We start from the raw sequence: 24128 nt of genomic DNA on the forward strand, positions 1-24128 counted from the left end.
AGTGTGCTACTTGCCACCTTCTGCAGCTAGGAGTTATGGGAAGGCGGAGTGGATCGCAGTGCACCGTGGGTGCGGGCTCAATGTCCCATGATGCAGTTTTTTCTGTCTCATCATTCTGTGGGCTTCAGACTAAGTTTCACACCATTTTTCAACAGCCCCTGTATACTTTGCGCCTGCCATCTCTCTTGCTGAAAGCATGAATCCTGCAGTGCTCTCTAATCTTGTGGTCAATGTTATGAACATAACATGTCAATCATGCAGTATTTCATGAGTTTTGAATCTGAACAGGAATCTGTGCTGCTGGCCCTGTTGTGTGCCATGGATTACTTTTGGCATTCATGGAGCAGCTGCACATGGTGGACCATCACTTCTGGGCTCGTGAAACAAGCACTGAGTGGTCGGATCGCATCCTTATGCAGGTCTGGGATGACAAGCAGTGGCGGCAGAACTTTCGGATGCAGAAAGTCACCTTCCTGGAACTATGTGCGGCGCTCGCCCCAGCAATGCGGTGCAAGGACTCCAAAATGAGAACTGCCCTTTCAGTGGAGAAGCATGTGGCGATCACTGTGTGGAAGCTGGCAACTCCGGAAATGTGCATGAAATAGGGGATGGCTTTGCAGCAATGGGACTCCCTAACTGTGGCAGGGTGATAGATGGCACGCATATCCCAATTTTGGCCCCAGACCATCTTGTGACAGAGTACATCAATGGAAAGGGGTACTTCTCTATTGTATTGCAGGTGCTTGTGGATCACCGGGATTGTTTCACTGATATCAACATGGAGTGGTCAGGGAAGGTGCATGATGCACACATCTTCAGGAACACTGGCCTATACAGAAAGCTGCAAGCCGGGACTTTCTTTCCAGACCAGAAAATTCCAATGGGGGATGTTGAAATGCCCATAGTGATCCTGGGAGACCCAGCTTACCCCTTACTCCCATGGCTCATGAAGCCTTACACCGGAAACCTGGACAGCAGCAAGGAGTGCTTCAACAATAGGCTGAGCAGGTGCAGAATGACCATTAAATGTGTGTTTGGCAGATTAAAAATTCACTGGTGCTGCCTATTGGCAGGTTAGACCTCAATGAGGAAAATATTCCCATGGTCATAGCAGCTTGCTGTGCACTGCACCACATTTGTGAGGCTAAGCGTGAAAAGTTCCCCCAGGGGTGGAGCATGGAGGCAGATCGCCTGGTGGCTGATTTTGAGCAGCCAGATACCAGGGCTATTAGAGCAGCACAATGGGCGGCTATTCAAATCAAGGAGGCTTTGTGGCAACATGTTGACAATGAGCACCAGTAATGTGTCTTTCTATAAAGCATTCTGCCAGGCTTTGTTAACTTGCCGCCTTTCATGGAAGCTTTGATGATTGCTTCCTGACTGTGATTTGTAGTCTGCAAATGTGCCAGTTGCCACTGTGTATTAATTTCAGCAGCAACCACCGCATGCAGGAGACAAATAAAGATTGATTATCTTTCAGAGAGTATTTTTTAAATTAAACAGCAATAACCAACACAGAGAAAATGCTTTCTTGAAAGGGACATAGCACTGAGTGGAGCACTCTCTTGACGGAGGCTCTCAAAGCTGTGTGTGAGTCCAGCTATCATTTAGGAAGCTGTCCGAAGGGGTAGAGCGAATGGGGTACTGTGATGGGCTGGGGAGAGGCAAGGAATGTGTGGGAGGAGGTTATGGCAAGGAATGTGTGGGAGGAGGTTGAGGAGAGTATGGCAAGCATTTCTGATGGTCTGCGGGGTGGGAGGGAGAGCACACATGTATTCTGCTGAAGCTTGATTAGGGGCTTCAATATCTCCGTTTGGTCCTCCATCACTTTTATCATCTGCTCCTGGCCCTGCTTCCTCTCCTGGCTATCTATTTTTAATTTTTCATTAATTATCTCTGTCCATGCCCAGCATCAGGAGACTAAATATCATTGAAAAACTGGCCCTAAGTTCCATTGAAGTTCATTGATCTTTAGGCTCCTTAGAGAGTGTCATTTTTGAAAATGGAACTTACCCTCTCTTAAGTTACTTAAGGTACATTTATACTGCAATAAAAGAAACGTGGCACGGCTGTGGCTGGCCTGAGTCAGATGACTTGGGATTGCAGGGCTTAGGCTGCAGGGCTAAAAATTGCAGTGTAGATGCTCGGGCTGAGGCTGGAACCTGGGTGCTGAAGTCCCATGAGTGGGGAGGGTCTCAGAGCCTGGGCTCCAGCCCAAGCCCAAACATCTACACTGCAATTTTTAGCCCCACAAGCCCGAGTCAATTGACCTGGGCTCTGAGATGTGGAGATGTGGGGTTTTTTATTGCAATGTAGATGTACTTGTGACACTATGCCCCATATTCTTCATAGAGATATTATGATAGGAATATGGCATAAATAAGATGTGTTCTGTGCAAGATAGGTCACGTGAGGTATCGTAGGATATTCATATTCAATAAATCATAACCTTTCCAATTTGTATGCATGTATCATTTCTGTATCTGAAGTTAGGAATATTGACTATGTAACAATTACAAGTAGGTTTACACCTGGGAAATGCCCACCAGACAAAATGCAATCAGCCTCGATGGGTCATTAGGGAGAACAATAGGACTTTGAAGATGCTCATCTCCCACCTTCCTGAGAAGCTTCCTGGGATGCTGCTTTGACACTGCAGGGTCATGTGATCATGTCACTTGGTCCTGGACTCCATCTTGGACTACTAGTATTTTTCCACTAATAGGGGGTGGGGATCCAACTGGGAAACAAAGGATTCTCACCATGTGTAAATCCTATTTAAGGCAGGGAAGTGAGTTAATCAAGGTTCATCTTCACTGAATCCCTGCCCAGGATGACTGCTGGAAACATCTAAGAAACAAAGACGAAGGGGCGGGGGGAAAGGACTGAACCCAGGCTAGAAAAGATGTCTGGGCTGTGGGAGAAATACATGGAGTTTTAAGCTGCAAGCAAGAGCAACTTGTCTTCAAGATCCTCTGCAATCTGCCATAAAACAACATTTAGGGTGAGAAATTACTACTTTTGTAACCAGTCTCTTTAATATATTAAGCTTAGTTTGCATGTTTTGTTTTATTTGCTCAGTAATCTGCTTTGATCTGTTTGCTATCCCTTATAATCACTTAAAAATTTTAAGTGATTATAAGGGATAGCAAACAGATCAAAGCAGATTTTAAGTTAAAATCTACCTTTTGTAGTTAATAAACTTGTTTTTGTTTATTTTAAAACCAGTTTGTGGAACTCATAATGGGGGGAGGGGGGAGGAGAGTGCATATCTTCCTCCACATTGAGGGAGGGGGCGGATTTCCTGAGCTTACATTGTACAGATTTCTGTGCAGCGCCAGACAATACAGTTTTGGGTTTACACTCCAGAGGGGGTGTGCACTTGAGTGCTGGGCAATTCCCGAGCTGAGTCTTCCCATGCAGCGCTGATCTCAGTGTCTGTGTCTTTTTGCAGCTGGGTGTGTCCCTACCTGTGTGTGCTGGAGGAGGCTTGAAGGCCTGGCTCAGCAGGGCAGTGTAAGGGAGCCCAGGCTGGTGGAACAGGTGGGCTCAGTGGTACACCACTACATCAGGTGGCACCCTGGAGAGGGGGTGGGCAACCTGTCACAGTACCCTGAGCTGCTTTTGAAATTTTTACTCAAGACCTGAATTTTGAATGTAAAAAGTGGCGGGAAAAACAACTTTTTAAAAATAAAAACCAAAACTTTTCAGGCTACCTCTGTACATGTCAAAGAAGCAAAAAGCTCCCCTTCCCCACTCCCCTTTCATTTGCAGGTCACCTTTAAGAGGCACTATAGATTAGGACTGCAGCACATTGGAAGAACTATGAAGGGAGCCAGGAGGGGATATAGCCCAGGATAAAGTTCATTGGCAGACTATGCAGATACCATCATGACATTTTTGTCCTCTGTGGAAAAAAGTTGCTATTTTAGCTTCTTGTGGCACATGATGACTCGTATCACTATTTCCAAAAACTGTCACAAATATAACTTTCTCCATCCCATAGTAGTTTTGACAGCAGCACAAATAATAATAATGATTCACACAGCTACCTACCTAATGTACCATTTTAAGAGTCTTATTTACAGCTTGGACTGTATGGGAGAGATCCTAGGACTGCACAATAGATTCTATTTGCTATGCCTGTGCTGCAATAGCTTCCAGAATGTGCTTTTGTCATTATGAATATTCACTTATGTTTACTGTCTTATCTTCAAATACACATCATGGATTGTTCTGTGTTTCTAAATGACAATCACCTGAATACTGAACCTTCAGACTTCCAAGGAGTGAGTTGCTAATGAAGAACCAAAAGCCCTACTGTTTTTATATTGTATTTGATTATTTGTCCCTAAATTTGTAGTTTGTCCTTAGACTAAACGATGTGAGGATATATAGGCACTGGTTCTTTAAATCTATAGTATGCAGCCAGGAAGGAGGCGACTTGGCAAAGTTTTACAGTGGCAGAAAGAGACAAAGTATCTATAGGGGTAATACCATTTTCCTCATGATAATAAAGACTTATTCAGTGTAAGAAGAAAGTGACTCACAATGATTCTTCATTATGGTCATATAGCAAATGCAATTGTGTGTGTGTGTGTGTGTGCGTGTGTGTGTGTGTAGCACCTTCTCAGGCAGGTAAATCCCCCATGGATTTCAACAGAAGTTTGTCTTTGTGACGGCTGCAAAATGAGAACCCGATTCTCTTTTCACATCAGTGTAAGTCAGAATCATCTCCAGTGAAGTCAGTGTCTATTCTACCAACCTAAAAACAGTGTGAGGGGAGAGTCAGCCCTGACTCTCTCCAATAAATTATATTGTACCAAAATTTTCTGAGCCAAGCTCCTCCTTTGAAACAAATGGTGAGAACTGCTTAAGATTCAATGGCATAATATGGCCTTATGTTGACTGCCTTTTATGTATGCAATATATTTTATTATTTCGTGAACAATAAAACAATACAAATAAAACATCACAGATAAACATCAAAACAGAGCCACTCTACAGAAACATATGATGCACAGAAAATTAACTCCAGACTTGTGTGCAGAAGTTAATTACGTGGGTTTCAGATCTCATCAGATTCACTGTTTAATCGCACTTCCAAGAAACCAGGCTCTCTCTTTTATCATTTATTTAAAAAGCATTTTAAATATCCTAAATGTGCACATTTCAACTTAAAGAAAAACTCACTTGCTGTGTCAAGGGCTAAGCTGGCTGTGACAGTTTTGTTCCCATATTATTTAAACAGACACTGTACTAATGAAATAAACACTTACAGCCATATCCTAAACTGGTGTAAACTGGCATAGCTATTTAGAAGTCAATGGGACTGGGCTTTTTTACACCAGCTGAGGGGTTGGCTCTTAAAGTAGCATCACTCAGCACTGGCACCATTCCAATCTGACACTATTTCAGCTTTAGTGGATCCTGATTGTGTGGGAGCAACAATAGCTTTTACCTGAATTCCACATCAGAAAGTGAATGTTGTAATAAGGCTCCATCCTGCACCCTTCCTGAACAGCTGAAAAATAGAAGCAATAGCCCAATGCCACTAAATTCTCCCTGATGAATATGATATAAAAATATTCCTGATCCCTTACTTCTGCCAGAGAGATCATCTCATTATCCTACTTTAAGCTCTTCTTGGTAAGGACAGTCTTTATTCTGTCTGGAGCAGCACCGAGCACATCGCCAGCGTTTAAATAACGATGATGATATCTGCCATCCATAATTGCTGTGTCCTGTCATGGTACTATCTCTGCTGATGATTTCTCTCTCTCTCCCGTTTAGTCTGATGAAGAAATATTTGTATAATAGTCAAATTTAAAGCCCAGTAGATTTTTCCTTTTGATGCAATGGTTTATGTTAATGTTCTCTGCTCTATAGCCAGGAACAGCGATCGGTCTGGGCGGGTTAGCTTGACATATTTTCCTACATTTTCAAAGTGTTACCTCAGGGATTTAGCTGTATGACTCCCATGAAAGTAGATAGGAACCACACAACTCCCTCCCTGAGCATCACTTTAAAAGTGTAGATGATTGTTTGGGCAATGGGCTAAGAGATGCTGAAAACACTGTTTAGTACTTCTCTTTCAAACCTCTTCTCGAGTGGTTATTTCTGCGTTTAACTGATGAAGATTGCTGTGGGGGAAAAAAGTGATATGCAAGGCCAAATTCTGGTCTGGTCCTGGTCAAATCCTAGTCCCACAGTTTTAGATTTCAAATTACTGTGGAGATGGGTCTTCTGGAGAAGTTCTAACAGTGTGTCACCTTGTATGTTGTAAAGATGTAGCAGGGCATCATTATAAACATTATTTATTTGAAGCTTTAGCTTTGCTGATGAGTTTTTTGCCTACAATATTTCCTCCGCCTTGCCCCCCGAAGAGAGTAGCCAGGTAAATGTTTGCAAACAGTGGGGACTCTTTCATTTGCATGCTGTGAATTGTTCTGAAATGCAAACTTATCCTTTTCTTTTTGAATAAACAGATTATAGCTGTGTCATTTTAAGTTTTTCTTTTCCATTCAGAATCGTTCTGCAGTTTTTAAAGGATTAATGTGAGAAAAGAGGAGAGGGTCACTTGTGTTTAGGGGTGTGGGCATAAACTCCTTTGCCTAATTTATCTACAATGAAAAATACTCCTGGAGCTCTCTGTGGCTACATTTATAAAAGCTACAGTGCTCCTACATTTAGTCCTGAATACTTCTGAATGAGAAATTTCATGGAAAAATGGGAGGATTGTGTTTGGATGAGTTTCAGCATGTCAGGAACAGCTGGTTTTGATTTGTAATGTGGTAATCAGTGCTTCATTTGTGCCAGGGCTGAACCCCAGCACCTCTGGGCTTGCTGCATCAGTTATGAATGTAAAAAAACTTGCTTGAGCCCCAACACCTAATTGCTTGAGCCCTGGCATCTCTTTCATTACAAATTAAGCACTGATGGTAGTGCCCAAAATATGCTTGGTGTAGTATAGTCATACAGGAAGAACTCTGTCCTGGAAAGCTTACAATTTGAATAGAGAAACAACAAAATAAGGGCAAAATGAAGAAGGAAAGGACAAGATGCAACCTATTTGCAAAGTGGAGGATAAATGACACATGTTGTACCAGTTCCATTTTTGTCTTATTGCTATCTGTCCTCCACTCCACTCATGAAGGCTTCATGAGTTTTTGGGAGGTATTTCCAATTGTGAAGGGAAGTGGCTTGTTCATCCAAACAGCAGCATTTTAAATTGCACTTGAATGTTTTAAAGCAATTGCTGTGCTGACTTTGACATCAGTTTAAATATGCTTTCTGTAATAGAATTGCAGGTGGCCTATTCTGCCTCCTTCCTCAATCATGCAGTCATTTTCACATGAAAACTTCTTCTCTATGTGTTGGACCTAGAGCAAAAGTTCTTGTAATGATGAAGCAAAGATTCTTGGGTCTTGTCTTAGAGAAATGTACTCGCCTAAATACCTTTTGATCCACCTTAAAGTTGGAACTGAGTTTCCATTTTAAGTCCAATATTTGCAGTTTTTAGTTACATTGGCTTACAATTCTGTATTTGCAGATGCAAATCAGGTAATGGCATATACATAAAAGTAGGAGTGTTGTGTGGGTAATTACCCATTTTGGGTGTTCATATGTGGGTTTTGTGGGCATATTTTTCCAGGTGAAAACAGGGTCTGTTTTTCTTGGGACCTAAGTGAAAATAATTATGCAGGAACAAAATATATTTCTCTTTCATTTTCCCTAAGCTGTCTTGAGTCTTCCCTGAACATAACTGGAGCCTTCCTGAGGTAGCCAGTCTCACAGTTTGAGAACCTGCCTAACATAGCTCAGTGGTTTGAGCATTGGCCTGTTAAACCCAGGGTTTGAGTTCAATCCTTGAGGGGGCCACTTAGGGAACGGGGGTAAAAATCTGTCTGGGGATTGGCCCTGCTTTGAGCAGGGGGTTGGACTAGATGACCTCCTGAGGTCCCTTCCAACCCTGATATTCTATGATTTACAGAAATGCCTCTTGGGAAAAGAAACAACATTTTTCATACTCGGAAATCCAAATGATGCTTTATTTCCTTGGTTGCTGGAAACTCCATAGATTTCTCTTCCTTTCTCCCCACTTCCCTTTTCATTTCCAGTTATCAATGCCAACACAGCTAAGATCCAGCTTGACATTTTGGAACCAAACCTTGATTTTAATAGCAGCATCACAGGTTCTCAGAAATACCCAATAGAATGGACAAATGCACTAATTCTCTCAGCAGCTGTGCTAACCTTAAAAGCCTATCCAGTAGGCACAGTACAATCAAAAACTAATCAGTAAAACCAAGCTGGGATTTGATCTCAGGGGCTAATAGATGAGAAAAGATGACTGTGCAAATACAGCATGGCTTTGTGCCTCTCCCTTCCCGAAAGCCATTCTAAATCATTGGTATCTCCACAGAATAGTGATAGGAAGACGTGGCAAAGCCTGTCAGCCTCTGTTAATCCATTTAATTAGTGGGAAAGGACAAACTCCTCTGAAAGCACCTATGTGGCTGGCAGGCTTTCTTCATATTTCATTTCGGATGACTCTTCTCAAAGGTTACAGGCAAACTGTACCTTTTTGCTCTAGAAGCTTTTTCCTGGTAGTGTTATTTTAAAGTTAGAGGATGGGTGGGAAGCACTCCTGGCACCCAGAAATTCTTTCGGAAGTGGTGCGAGAGGGAAGGAATGGCTTGGTATACAACCTGCACAGTCTGTACAATTCTCTCCTCCCCCTTCTGCCTGGCTCTTTAAAATAAATGGCTGCAACGTGTCACAGAGGAACAGACTGTCAGACATCTGCCTCTTGCCTTATTTATTTATTTTATTTTATTTTATTTTAAAACCCCATGGAGCCAACTCTCCACCCCAGAGCGCCCCCGTTCCCTGAATAAACCAAATGGTGGCTGTTGGCAGTGTATTGACAGCTCGTTAATGAAGGAATGCTTGACAAAATGACAACCTGTGTGGGATGCTGTGCGAAGCAGAATCTTCCCACAAACCAGCACTAAGTAATTAGCAGGTGGTGAAAATAGCAACTAACTGCTGCTGAGGAGAAGGGGAGGGGGAAAAAAATCTCCTAAACTAATTATAAAAAGCAGATCCCCTTTGCACAGTTCCTCTTCCCCGTCACCAAACACAGACACACACACAGTGGTTTTCCTTGTGTCATGATCTAAGTGGTCTGAGGAATCTACTTTGATAATTTGACCCTCAGTGGAAGTGAGTCGTGTGTCTTTTTTTCTCTGCAGAGAGGTGCAGTGAGCTGGGCACTAAAGAATCTGAAATGTAACAAAAGGCTGTAACTTAAAAATGAGATGAGGGGGATTAACCCCTTCCCCAGTAGGTTCAAGTCTACCTAGCTCTTAGCTCTAGCACCTAGCTCTTTTTTTTTGCCTCACCCCTTCAGTCAGGTGGGCCAGCAATAAACCACTGACATCAGTGCCAAGTTTTGGCTCTCTCATGTTAGCGATGTATACACAGTTCTCACCCGAGCCTCATCAGTTACAAAATGGGTTTTGCAAACAGATCCATTTTTGAACAGTGGGTGCTGAAAGAAGGCTTGGCATCCACAATTGCAACTGTAGCCTTCTCCAATCACAACCACAGCATTCAGGTTGGCAGGAACAATCACAACAGCTATCGACAACAGCAAAATCCAAACCCAGACGTGGATTTAAATTTTGCAAACTGCCATTATCATACTAATGGGCCAAACCAAATGTTCTTGATGTGAACAATTACAGACATAGGGTTATCTGAAAGTAGAACTGGTTTAAAAATAATAAAAATTATTCAAATACTACTTGAAATCTTTTTACTAGTGTTTTTAATTTTTGATGACACTTTTAAAAAAAAGTGAAAAATTTTGACCACATGGTCCACCGCCCAAAAATATTGATGAACATTTTGGAGGGTTGGTTTGTTTTTTTCTGTTGTTGGAATTTGAATTCCCAATGAAAAATTACATTGAAAAGTCAAAGTTTGAATGATCGGCATTATTATTTTGCAGTTTGAATTAATCTCTGCTGGCAATGATACCTTTCACTGTACCTGGTGTTGATATATATTTGTACAGACTTTGCTGTGTTTTTAGATTTGAAACAAACTGAAATGGAACATTTCTATCTTCCGTTTTTTAAATAACGGGGAGGAGGGAAGCCCTCTCAATCTTTGGTTAGTCCTAAAATGATTTATATGAATCTTATCATGTTCATCACTTTTTTTCTTCTTCAGATAAGCACACCTCAGTAACCTTTTTATACCTCCTCTCTCTCTGTTAACTTTTTTCCTGTTTGTGGCTTTCATAGTCATGGCTGCTCTCAGGAGCGCCGCCAGCTTTTCTGCCACTCTAGGCGGTGGAAGGTCCCACCCCGAAATACTGCCCCCCACAGAGGCAGCGGAAGGTCCTGCAGCCGAAATACCACCGCGGTCGCCGCCCCCCAAATTGTAGCGCCCTGGTTGCCTAATGGGTTGCGCCGGCCCTGGCTGCTCTGTTAAAATATTATAACAATTACTGATAACTAACTAAATACCCATTGCCTCTTGGGATGGATGCAGCAGATGGATGGATGGATAGACTCAGAATCCTCTACAATAGTTCTGTACACTTAATTCTATAAATGATTTCTGACATGAATGGGAGATTGATTTGCTGCATGAGGTCAAGAATGCACATAGAAAAGAACATTTTTTTGTAATAAGAAGGTTAAAGTCTTCTCTTTAGACCTCTTGATAGCTTCCTGTGATGTTTCTATAACCTGCTGCACTATTGAGATAAAAGAGGCAAAAACCAGGTCAGAGGTATTTTATTCTCCTCCAAACAGAAGATATAGTAACAGAGCTGTGAAGTAAGAATTTGCACTGCCAATGGAGAATCTTATTTTCACTGTGGTATTGGCCTTTATTTACTTATTTATTCTGATTTCAATGGAGAAAGGAGTTTTTTGTTTTACTGGTTTTTCTGCAGGTGTAAACTTGTCTTTTGCTGCAAGATGGTGACATTTCTCAGTGACGGTGGCCAACTTCTACTTGCGATGCACGTGTGTGTTTCATATTTGGATATTCATCATTTTGGTTGAAGGGAAAAGAAATGTGTCAATAGTAATGGTGAAATGTAGGCTTGATCAAACTTGTGAATTCTCTCATTGACTTGCAAAAACCTCACTTTGTACACATAGTGTTCAATAGTTAATAACAGGAAAAGTGAAAATGAATTGTTTCACATAGCTCTGGGCAAAAGGATTGAGGTCTTGGGGATGCTCTAATGACAGTACGATTGATGGGCCAAGCAAGTTAATATGTAGGAAGCATAATGAAAAATTGCACAGCAGGTTCAAAACATTGAGGGCCAGACTGTGCTTGAGCACTGTGGCACCTTACTAACAGTGATGAGCAGTAACTTCACATTCTGGCCTTATATAACAGGTATATGATGCAAACGACCAAAGGAAAATGTAGCCTGAATACCAAGTGACTGATTAACAAGGAGGTTTGTTAGACTGTGTAATAAATTCAAAAAGGAAGCAGAGAAAACCCAATCACAGTAGTTATTTAAATCTGGACTATATTGTTGGGGACAGTCCTGCATTGACATGGGCATGGACCAGATGATTTAATAAGCCTTTCTCATTGCAAATTTCACTGTGTAGGTGTAAAGCCTTCTCCAGTGTTTGTGCAGGCAGTTTTGAGTAGGCTGGCAATAGTAAAATAAGGAGAAACTCATTTGAAGTCAGTGGGATAAAGCTTGCAGGGTCAGGTCCTTTGCTTGGAGACTATGAGACAAATATTAAGGGCATCACTGATGTGAGGATTTTAGTCCTTGGGGGAAGCCAGTGTCTGCACTATAAATATATCCCAACTTTTCACTTATGTTACCTGTTTAGGAAGTAGAACTGGCAGAGCAGGTAAGAGCCAGATATAGCAATTGCTAGAGAAGAGGACTGGGAATATGGGGTCGATCTTGTAGAGTACTAAATGCTCTGGTCTCAATCAGCAAAGCATTTGTATCCGTGTGCTTTGCAGGATTTTGGTGCCACAGTGTTCAGGCACCTTACAGATGGAGCCCACAATGAGGAAGGAGTCTCTTATCCTTCTATTGTATCATTTTGTCCAAAATCAAGCTGATATACAGCAGATAAAATCTAAGTATCCATGTGGGCTAAGCCATTGGCGCACTCTCAGCACAGAGACTGGACTGTGTTATCATTGTGGACTATACTGAGTCAAGGACTGTTCGTATGTGTGAGATCTGTTCAGCTGTTGTTCAAGGGAGGATTCTGTTTTTGATTGTTTTTTTATGAAGGCTCTTAATAAGCCAATTAAAAAGTTTAGAAAATATTTGTGTGTTTTGTTTTAGTGTTTCAGACTTTAACCCTAGCAGGGCTGTCCATAGCTCAAGCATCTGACAAAAGTACAGAATGGTTTCATTTTTTAATTTAAAACTTAAGCAGCATGTCAACTCCTTGTCTATAAGGGGAACAGAACTAGGTACAATCCATTCTGGTCTAATCCTAAAACATTCATTCATAGGCCCAAGCCTATTGATTTACTGACACTGGAACAGTAAGTATGGAATGGAGATGTCTGGCAGCTAAAATATTATGACACACAGACTTCAAAATATTGTTCCTTATAGGAAAACATTTACAATCAGATTAGAAACAGACAAATTATCTCTGGGTATAGTCTACTGAATATATTAAAATGTAACAAAGGTCTGACAAATCTTGGATATGTCAGGTCACTAGAGTTATGTGCATTGTGCTTATGAATACTTTGGAACTGTACAAATTGTATATCCCTGCTCTTTATGTGAACGACGAATCTGGAGTTATGCAGGGCCACACTTTGGCCCTGATTCAGGAAGATACTTATGCATTAACCTTAAATATAACTTTACATATGTGAGTAGTTCCATTGAAATCAATGGTACAAATTATATACTTAAAGTTAGGCATGTGCTTAGGTACTTCCTTTTCTGAATCAGTGCCTAAGTAACTTGTGCAAGAGTGGTAAACATCAGGGAATGGTAAAGGGAAACTGAGGCTCAAAGAGTTGACGTGCCCCTTGGAGTATTAGCCATAAGCCTAGTAGTTTGGAGACATAGGGTGAAATCCTGAACTCACAGAAGTCAATGGCAAAATTTCCATTGATTTCCATGGGACCAGAATTTCACCCTGTATATTTTGTAAGCTTACAGCTATGATGTTTACAAGGCCTACAAGCACAGTCTGGGATATGCAAGAGCTATAAATGCCCACACCATGAGCTACAAAGTTTATAGAGGCCGTCTATGCCTAATGCTACAGTTAACATTGTGAAGATGCGGAGATCCAGGGTGACTGCTTGGAGCAATCAGACTATCAACTGACGCTACTGTGGTTTTTAAGGTCTACACTGTGGCAGGAGGTGTAACTTCCCCCTTGGGCAAATGTACTTGCAGTAGCTTTGATTGAGCTAGTATGCCATGGCCACCAGGGTGACAGCATGGGCTAGATGCCAGAGTACATACCTGGGGGAGTTGAGTGGAATTGTACATGGGGCAGCTAGACTGTGCCACCACCTGTGTACCCAGGGCCATGCTGGTGTTTTTAGTTCACTGGCTCAATAAAAGCTTGATCTGGAAAATTACTCTACTAGAAAAGTATAGATGTACCCTGAGATCCGTAGCAGTAATTTAGGATTTTCTCTTCCCCAGTGCAACCACTTTGAAGATTTTTAGGTTTAGATTGGTTGTAACTAGGATATGTCCTGATAGTTCATAGTATAAATATATTTTTTAAAATCCATATATCAGAAAATATAAAACCTAAGGATATTCACAAATGAGCATAGTTAAGAGTTGATTAAGGTGGTAATTATTTATTAATGTAGAGTAACAGTTTTAGAACCTGAAAATTCTAATAAAGCAAACAAAATATCCACCAAATATTTAAAAGTCAGGCAATCCATAATTTAGGTGCCTTCACCAAACATTCATTCGACACCACTATCCTTGGACGCATTTCTCCATCTAATAATCAGATATTTGCCACAAACCACCTCTATCCATAAGTGGTGTCTAATTAAGTGAGCTGCAACCTATAATCTCATCTTCTATGGCCCAAAGGTACAGTACCACCTTCCCTGGTCACCTGGTATGGGCGAGAGAGCAGCTTACACACTTCATATACTGTGCCTCATCCACCATCCTGCTATGGGTCAAGAAATCTTTCACCCTCCCAAATATTTGTGTTTAGCCTATGCAGATAGGCCTTAACATTCCAATATCTTACACTCACAATCCTGAGCTGAGAGATCCCTGTTGTCTGATACAGGAGGGAAGAGTAGGTGTAACATATATCATTATTATACAATGAAGGACTGTAGTGGTGCATTTCATATTTTGATACAGCGGAGCCAGGGAGCAGCGGGAGAGGGGAGATATATAAGCCCTAGGCTAATTAAGGTGTGGTTCCCTATAGATTAGAGAAGGTTATTACAGGTTAATTGGAGCACCTGTAGACAATTAAGGCCCTGTCAGGAACCTAATAAAAACCTCCTGCTTCAAGCAGACAGGGTGGAGTGAGGAAGGAGAGAGGACTGGTGTTGCTGAGAATTGAAAGACCAGAGAGCTGGAGGAAGGGAGACTCCCTCCTCCCAGTATCAAGGACCAAGGGTAACCCTACTCAAGGGGGAAGAGGGTAAGAAACCCACAGGGGTGGAGAGGGGCTGGGGGTCAGAGTGAGGAGCAAACCCAGACCCCTTCCCTACTTCCCTCCTTTACCAACTTCTTGGGCCCCTAGTCTTATTGGAAACCTAAGAGCAGGGGTAAGTGGTGTGTCCTAGCCCCCTGCCAAGAAAAGCACGGGACCCACCATACCAACATTGGCCATTTTGTCACATGATGCAATAGAACTGGATGGGCAGAGGAAATATGGGCCAGACTCTCAGCTGGTGTAAATCCATTTAAAATGGGCACTTCAATGGCCCTTACACTTCACTTCAAATGCTTTTGTTATAGTGACTCTAAAGGTTATATTTAATTAACATATAATTATTTATAACTTGGGTGTCTAAACTTAGTCATTTATATTCATATTAGTAAATGGCATGATTTTCAGAGGTGCAGTGCTTCCACAGTTCTGTCTGGTTGAAGTCAGGGGGATGTGCTGAATGCTCCTCACTTCTGAAAATGAGGCCACTTAAATATGGATGTGGGAGCCCAACTGTAGGCAGCCATTTTTGAAAATCTTAAGCCCAATTCTGCCTTAATAAAGCTCAAGTGTAAGAGGTGCTTTAACTTTGCACGAGACTCTAAATATAACGCTCTCCTAAGTGTGGTCCGTATAGCATCAGCTATACGTCTGTCTGTCTGTGCCCAGCTTCAGCAGCCTATCACTGCGTTTTCTCTTTGTGCAGGCTGCTGACCTGCTTCCTGAACTTGAGCCTGAAATTTGATTCTGTTGAGATCTAATCAGCTGTGTACACCAGGTAATGAAAAGAACAGCAATCAATAGACCGGCCACTTTCACTGAGCATTCCTGGCTGGTGCTGACTAGCTCTGTGAGTTGGCATCTCTGAAGCTTAATGTGGGAATCTGATTCCCCCTCCCCCACATTTCCATTGCATAAACTAGCAGAACCCACAGGAAGGCCATGCTATCTATTCCCCGGTCAGCCTCTGTCTTTGTACTTGTGCAGATACCATAGTAATAGTTTCCCCTAAAACAATATTGTCACAATGCTTACAAGGTACGACCAGCTGACAGCGGCTAGGCAAGTAGTGAGCTGAGGTCTCTGCTTAATGTACAGTAATTTATTTCTCTCTCCTCTCTCCTGCCACAACCCCTTTCACTGCATGTCTGGACAGTGCCTAGCACTATGGAGCCTTGATAGGGGCCTCACAGTGCTATTGCAGTATAAATAATAGTAATATGGATTATAGACACCTTTTGGTTGCAGTGGATTCTAGTGCAACACACATGTACTGCCAGAGGGTAAGGCACATCAGATAAAGAGCACCAAATGTACATGCACAAACTAAAGTATCTTGGAAGGCCTGACTTCAGAATAATACCATGTTGCAAATATTTTTACATCTTCAGAGCACGGTACAAAAAAATACCTACTTAGGGTAGATAAATCAAACTAGTGTCCTCATTTTATAGAGAGGGATTAAATGAGTTGCTCAGACCCACACTGTGACCTCTGGAAGCACTAGGATTAGAATATAGGAGTTCCAAACGCCATCTCACTCTGTTTTTTTAGATCATGCTGCCCGATCAGATATTTGTAGTACTGAACTATATACTCTCATCCACTTTATATCTCATCATCTGAAGCTTGCAGTTTGCTTTTCCCAAACTCCAAGGCTTTTGATGTTCACCCATCACCATTTGCAGATTATTTATATTCTGGAAAAAGCGTGGCCACGAAAATCTGTTTTAGCTCCATTGAAGTGCCCATTTTAAACTGATTTACACCAGCTGAGAGTTTGGCCCAATATTGTCAGTGTTCACTCAGTACCCAACGGTAATGTAATGGGAAGTGCACCTTTTGTACCATCACTATTATGGTAAAAGTAACATAAAAATGTGGGGATGTCGGATGTTTCCTTTAGCCTTATAGCAATCTATCACTATTCTCAGCATTATTATTATTTATTAAGCAGATTGTGTAAAATACTTCACATTTACACAGAGATAGTTTACATCGGATAATTACGTTTCCAACCACATACAGGAGTATATATCCCAATAGTCCAAAATACTCCACTATGATGCATTTCAGGACTGTGCTGTAGGGATGAGAGCATTTTGTGGCATGCTGCCTGCATAACAATGAAGCGAAAGGATTGTCCCACACATGTTTTTTGGCTCTGGTAAGTTATCATATGCAGGCTGTGCCTTGAAACTGCTGCCAGGTGGCGCTGCCTAGGTGGCACATTGAAGCCAAAAAAATAAAATAAAGCATGTTCATGATGTGCCACAAAATTCTGAAACCTTATCTGAGTTTTTGGATGAATTCTTTACATTATGTTATGTTCACACCCCAGTAGTATTGTAAAATCCCTGCTAGTAAAATCGCCATCTTGCTCATCCAGCAAGTGTGCAGTTTTAAAAGATGATGCTATATGATATGTACTATACAGTAGCCCTGAATTCATTCATGTTTAGAGTGCTACTTATCATTTAAGCATTCAGAGTGCTGGACTGAGGAAAGGGGAGTATTTCTCCTTTACACAAAATGAATGAGACTCAGTCAAGATATTAGTTTTGAGCTGGCTCTACTTGTGCAAAACTCTAGTGACTCGTGAAAATGAGTTCTGCAGTATCAGGCCCTTTTCCTGCCTTTCAAAAAAATTATTCATATACCCACATCATTTAACTGTAATGACTGTATTGCACGAGTTGTTTGTACAGTGTGAGGATCTAACCCTGCACTTGCTTTGTGCTTAGGCTCTTCAGCTTGTGCTTAACTTTAAGCACATGAATAGTCCCAATTGGAGTCAATCGATCTTCTCACACACCTAAGTGCTCTGCAGTAACAAAACACTGTGGGCTTGACCTACAGCCCATTGAAGTCAATGGGAGTCTGTCTATTCACTGGGCCTTGGATTGGACACACTGGGCTCAGTTTGGGTGTGGTGTGGAGCTGCACCATCCCAGAGGGAGCACTGGGTTGCATTCTGCCCCAAGAAATGCCTTTGTGAGGTGCATCTTCCTCCATCCACATGGTCAATAGGCTCTGCTGGCTGAATAAGGGCGTGGAGCTGTGGCCCTGCCTGCCCCTCATCATTCCCTGCCTCCGTTGGGGCACTGCATGCGCACAGGAGAGTAGGGATGGAACAAACCCAGTGGAACTCTCTTGAGTGTAGGAATGGAATTTTGCTTGGCCCTAACCTTATGTGAGCTGTATAGGTCAGAGAAGGCTCTGTTTCTCCCCCCCACGCCCAGCTCTCGCCCCTGTGCACCCACATAAAGGGCCAGGCAGAATGTATGCTTGGCAGTAAGTGTCTGGGGGCTCAGACCTGAGGTTATTACTGTACTGGGCTAGGGTTGTGAGAGGATCAGTGCCATGGCAATCTGGGAACATTACCAAATGATCTAATCAATGGCAAATCCATTTTTCACCATTCATTCACATGGAGAATACTGACGTCTCACGTAATCATTCGTTGTAGAAAACAAGCAGATACCCTGTGAGTCCATGAGAAAGAGCATTCATGGAAGAAGCCAAGGTGATGTTTCTATACTACTGATTTGTCCCTTGGTGAAGCTAAATTGGTTATGTGTGTTAAATATTCTCTCTCTCTCACATGTGAGTGAACAAATCCCAGACAGCTAGCAGTTTCCTTCTTGTTGCCATAGAAATTGCAGAATTTTATACTGGCTGCATCACTTTTAGAGACAATGGGTCCGATACTCCTTTCACTCACACTGGTGTAAATCCAAAACCACTCCTTTGAAGTCAACAGAGCATAAAACTAGTATAAATGAGAGGAGAATAAGCCCCCGTACACTAGGTCTTTGCATTAACTTCTGCAAATTCTGTAATTTTTTTGCTATATTTTGAAGTACGGCTACGTTACTGGAAGTAATAAATTACACACACGAGCTACCTGCAACATATCAACAGGGCCAATTTTTCAAATATGGGTGTATTATTATTACTATCGTTACTTAGGATTTGTATTACACTCGCACCTAGGGTCCCCAGCTGACACTGGGGGGACCATTATACTAGGCACAGTACAAACACATTGTAAAGACTGTCCCTTCTCAGAAGCATTTACAGTCTAAATAGACAAGACAGACCTATGGTGAGAGGGCAAACAGCAACAGAGAGGTGAAAGAATTTGCCCAAGATCATACAGCAGCTCAGTGGCAGAGCTGGGATTAGAACTTGGTCTACCAACTTCCAGCCCTGTACACTCTCCATTAGACTGCACCCACAAAAATGAGTGTAGTGAAATCAGTAATGGCTAGTTAGGTGCTCGCCAGTTTGCATATACTGATATCCATTTGTCAGAATCAGTTTATGGGGCTGGTGAGATCCAAATCCCATGGGGGCTTCTCAGTTAATGGCATGTGACTGTGACATTCAACTTGTTGACTGTGGGTTCTGCTGCTGTTGGGATGCATTAATTGGCAGTCTGCTGGCTGTACTTACTCTTAGCAGAGAGAGAAAGTAGAGGAGGGAAGAAAGATTGAGAGGATTGGGGGAAGAAAAGAGAGGTTGATTGGATTATATTCTTTACTTTTTGTATGGTAGCACTTAGATACCAAATAAGATCAGGGTCCCATTGTTCTGTTCTAGGTGCTGTACAAACATTTTTATTTAATTTATTTAGAGTGGGAGAATTTCCAGTGTACATAATGGAAGGTCCCCAAGCATAACCGTGGTGGGGTTCCCAAATTCTAAAGATACCCTTGTTGTTTGCACATGCAAAGGTATGTGTGTTGTTTCAAATCCAGCTGTTGTAGTTACATTTGAAAACGTGTCCCTTGGGGCTCATTCCTGCTCTCTAACATGTTGTGTATTCAGTAAGTGTTATTCCAAGATACACAGTGTTGTTGTTTGCACTATGGAGGCGAGTCTGGGCATTCTGCGTGGCATGGTCACTTCTCAGGGCAAAGAAGCTGCATGATTGCAAAGAGCAATATAGAAATTACTGCTGTCATGAGCAGCAATAACTCCACATCTGTAGGCTGAACAGACTGCAAGGGACTATGGGTGACTGAATGCCATGGGCCTAACCAGAGCAGTATGGCAGGGGATAAGACCCATGTGGCTATTTCCCCGGCTGGGAAGCTTAAAGCGATCACAAATAGGCTAAAACCTTTGGGATGATTCTCATTTTTGTAAGAGTCAGTGCCCCCACCCTCTGACTAGTCTGCTCTGTCAAAGGCCCCACCTCCCAGAGGAGATGTGGTGATTTCAAAAGGGACTGTCTCTCTGTGGATGCCTGTGCTTCCCTTCAACATGTTTATTCTCGTTAACAGGAGCATTTGCCCTCTTGCATGGTCCCCCTATTTCACGCTATGGTGTATGGAATACCTGACTGCTTGTGGGATATTCGGTAGCACCCCAGCCTTGTGTTATTATTTCAGTACCTACTTGCTCATGTCAAGAAGAATTATGCTATAAAATTTGCATGTTGGCATGTCCTGGTATTATTTTTAATGAACTAATGGAGGAGCTGCCTGTCAGCAGCACTAATTGTGTATATTAATGGGGTCCAAAGACATTAAGAAGCTGTCGCCCTGTATGAGCTACACGTTCTGTATCAGCTTTATTGTGAGTGCTGTGGACCTTCACATATGAGCCATCTGTAAACAATGCAGCTCCTTGACTCCCCCTTTTTATTTGCTGTCAAAGAAAAATTAATCTGGCCCATCTGCAGCTGGACTTGTTTAGACAATCTGATTGCCTTGCAGACACCAGCCATCCTGCCCTAGGGATGACAATCTTTCCACATGGTAATTAACAGAGGACAGAAGAAATCATCACAACACATTCCCCTCTTTGTGCCTGCAGCTGTAAATTCAGAATTAGGGTAATTTGTGGTGAAATAGTGTTGTGAAGTGTCACAGAAGATTTGCATCTGCCAATAATTTTAAAGGAACCATGCACATAACTATAGACCAGATGTTGAGTCGAAACGAACCCTGCTTAAACGTTAGACTTAAACTGGGGTTGAGTGATTCCTGGTTCTGCTGGACAAAAACAACAGAAAAACTGAGGTTTTGGCTAGGATCTTCCTACTTTTTAAACCCCACTCCCAAAATTAGGACCCTGATCCTGGTGTCCTTATGTGAGTAGTCGGCACCTAGATGCAATGGTGATGGCTGGGCACCCTATAAATACCTCGGATTTATACAGACAGATGGAATACACTCCATTCTAGTCTAGACTACTAGTCCTGATGATTTTCTGTTAGACTAACTTTCATGAGTAAGAGTGGGAGGATCAGCTTCTAAATGAGTTAATCTTCTAAAAGGAGCAATTTCTATAACTTCAGGTATTATATCATATCAGTTGTATGAGAGAAAAATTTCAGCTATTGTTCCTAAATCAAGAGGAAACATACACACTGAAGCCTTACATGTAAATAATATAAGGCCTGGATAGGACAGGGTAAAGGAAAAGGATGATTCTGTGAGGATCCCAGTTTTTACCAACTCTTGCGACTTTTGTCATGATATTTAATGTTTTCCAGCAAGCTCAGGTTCCTGGAGTCCTGATTATGGAATAATCTCAGATTTGATTTTTTTTTTTAAAGCAAGTTTCTATCCCTTGTGGTTGTGGAGAAAAGCCTGAAAATATGACCCCCAAATGCTCAGAATCCAGAACTAAATAAAAGTAACCCAGCATTTAAAACCTAATGATTTCCAAGCCAATCTCATGATTTTTGTGGCTGATTCACAGTTTCTTTTACCCATGGGGCATCAATATTGGGATCCATTAGGGGTGGGTGAAATTTGGCCTTCATTGGAATGAGCTACAGGGCTCATCCCCATACCTGGAGCATCCCCTGGGTTCCCCTACAATGGCTCCAAGTCCCCAGTGTATTTCCCCTCTCTATCCCCACCCTCACTTCCAAACAGAATGGTTCCAGGGAGGGAGTGGAGAAGTGCATTTAGGGCCTGACCAAATCTCACTAAAGTCAGGGTGAGTCTTTCAGTTAACTTTAATGCGCTTTGGATCAGGGTCATAGTTAATCATTAATAACAAGATTGCCATTTAGAACTTGTTACTCCCCTGGTCTGATTTCCTCAGAAGATTCTCTGTAGTATTCTTTCTGCTGCCGCAACCAAATCCCTTAAAAGTTCGACTTTTATCCCTATCGCCGAATTTAATGCTTCTGCGTGAGTAAGCCATGACAGAAGTGTCTTCTGCTTTTATAACTTTAAAGTATCCTCTTGATTTAGGAACGTCTGTACGATTCTGAATCTAGATATTTTGCTAATAAGTTTGAATTCAGTGTCTCCTGAGTATTCTGTGCTGAGTATTTAAAAAATAATCATTTTTAAAAGAGTGACAGATTGAGCACCAAAGCAGTGCCAGAAGTTTTGTACTTGTTGAATGTGTGATTCAGATTTAGGGTGTCCAGCTGTTTTAAACTGGGTTTGCAACTATTTTTGTTGTTTGTAGTTTCTAGCTTCTCAGGGATGGGCAACTAACCAACTTGCTGTTCCACGGATATGTATTTCCGGGGCATATGCTGTGGCTGTGTAAACAGCAAAGTCAGAAAGCTCAGATGAAATCTGTAAAATTACTTTGTCTGTTGCAATGAGCAGGCACCATTTAAATATGCCTTAGTGTGGCAGCAAAAGGGCAAATCAAACATAAGTCCATTTTCCAATTATATCAAAAGGCCTGTTCGCAAAGAACACGTTTTGCTCATTTTTATTTAAAAATGCAGTGAGAAGCAACAGTGTCAGAGTAGAACCACAGCCAAGTCTATTAACATAATTCCCTGCAGGAAATCTTACTGTAAAACGAAAGAATGGTACAAATAGGGATAGTATTAATCCACTGAAATTACTCAGTGCTTCAATAGGATAACGTGGAGTAAGATACTTTCAGTATCAATAAGGGTATTAGAATCTGGCCCTTAAATAGTTGAACATATCTCAGACAGAATCAGTGCTACTAACACTGCTATGGTTAGTTAGTAGGTTTTGACAACTTACCCTATCATAGAATCATAGAATATCAGGGTTGGAAGGGACCTCAGGAGGTCATCTAGTCCAACCCCCTGCTCAAAGCAGGACCAATTCCCAACTAAATCATCCCAGCCAGGGCTTTATCAAGCCTGACCTTAAAAACCTCTAAGGAAGGAGATTCCACCACCTCCCTAGGTAACCCATTCCAGTGCTTCACCACCCTCCTAGTGAAAAAGTTTTTCCTAATATCCAACCTAAACCTCCCCCACTGCAACTTGAGACCATTACTCCTTGTTCTGTCATCTGGTATCACTGAGAACAGTCTAGATCCATCCTCTTTGGAACCTCCTTTTAGGTAGTTGAAAGCAGCTATCAAATCCCCCCTCATTCTTCTCTTCTGCAGACTAAACAATCCCAGTTCCCTCAGCCTCTCCTCATAAATCATGTGCTCCAGCCCCCTAATCATTTTTGTTGCCCTCCGCTGGACTCTTTCCAATTTTTCCACATCCTTCTTGTAGTGTGGGGCCCAAAACTGGACACAGTACTCCAGATGAGGCCTCACCAATGTCGAATAGAGGGGAATGATCACGTCCCTTGATCTGCTGGCAATGCCCCTACTTATATGATTGTCTGACCCAAGTATCTATTACGTGTTCCTACAGAGAAAAAAAAGTGTGTCAGCCTTAAATCTATCCATTTGAGATGACAGAGATTCAGACTTTTGCAGCATTGTCCATTGCTTGTTGCCACAGTTCAGTTGTGGTGTGATTCCTTCAACAATAAGATAAACTATTGGAAGAAAAGAGAAGGGCAGATAAAATGTGACTTTGTTCCTGTGCATGCAAGACGTACCCTTCATTAACTACATCCTTTGTCATGTTTCAGTCCATTTGGTCTTTCAGTGTGCAGCTGCTTTTTATTAATACCACAATTACAAGAGTATCAACAACTTATCCTGTAGAGTACACTATTACGTTGAGGCATCTCAAAATGCCTGACCATACCACAGTATTAAAATAAAAATGGTATTCCACAGCAGAGTTAAAATTTGTTTTTGTTTTGTTTAAAAACTGCAAAAAAACGGAAAGAAGAAAGTCTTAAGTTTAGGATTAATCCAACGGGAAATTTCTGATGTCAATACTAGAGCTGATCAGAAAATGCATATTTTTTTCATGGAAAATGTCAATTTTTTGGTGCCTTGTGATCCCCTTCTCCTCTGTGGTCCAGGCTCTCTGATTGGACACACATTTTTCATGCTGTTGTGCACACTCTACTCTGGCTGAACTGCTCCTGTGCATCACAGGAAATGTAGTCCAGATAAGAAACCGAGTCCAGAGAATGAAGTCTAAATCACAAATTTTGGTTTTCAGATGTTGGTTTTTTTGACAAAATGTCAATATGGATTTTGTATTCTTAGAAGTCTCTCATGAATCAGTAACTGGTTAAAAGACACAGGGTAGGAATAAAT

The sequence above is a fragment of the Terrapene carolina genome, unplaced genomic scaffold, assembly GCF_002925995.2.
Source record: "Terrapene carolina triunguis isolate 2854851 unplaced genomic scaffold, T_m_triunguis-2.0 Scaffold33715, whole genome shotgun sequence".
Lineage (NCBI taxonomy): Eukaryota > Metazoa > Chordata > Testudines > Emydidae > Terrapene > Terrapene triunguis.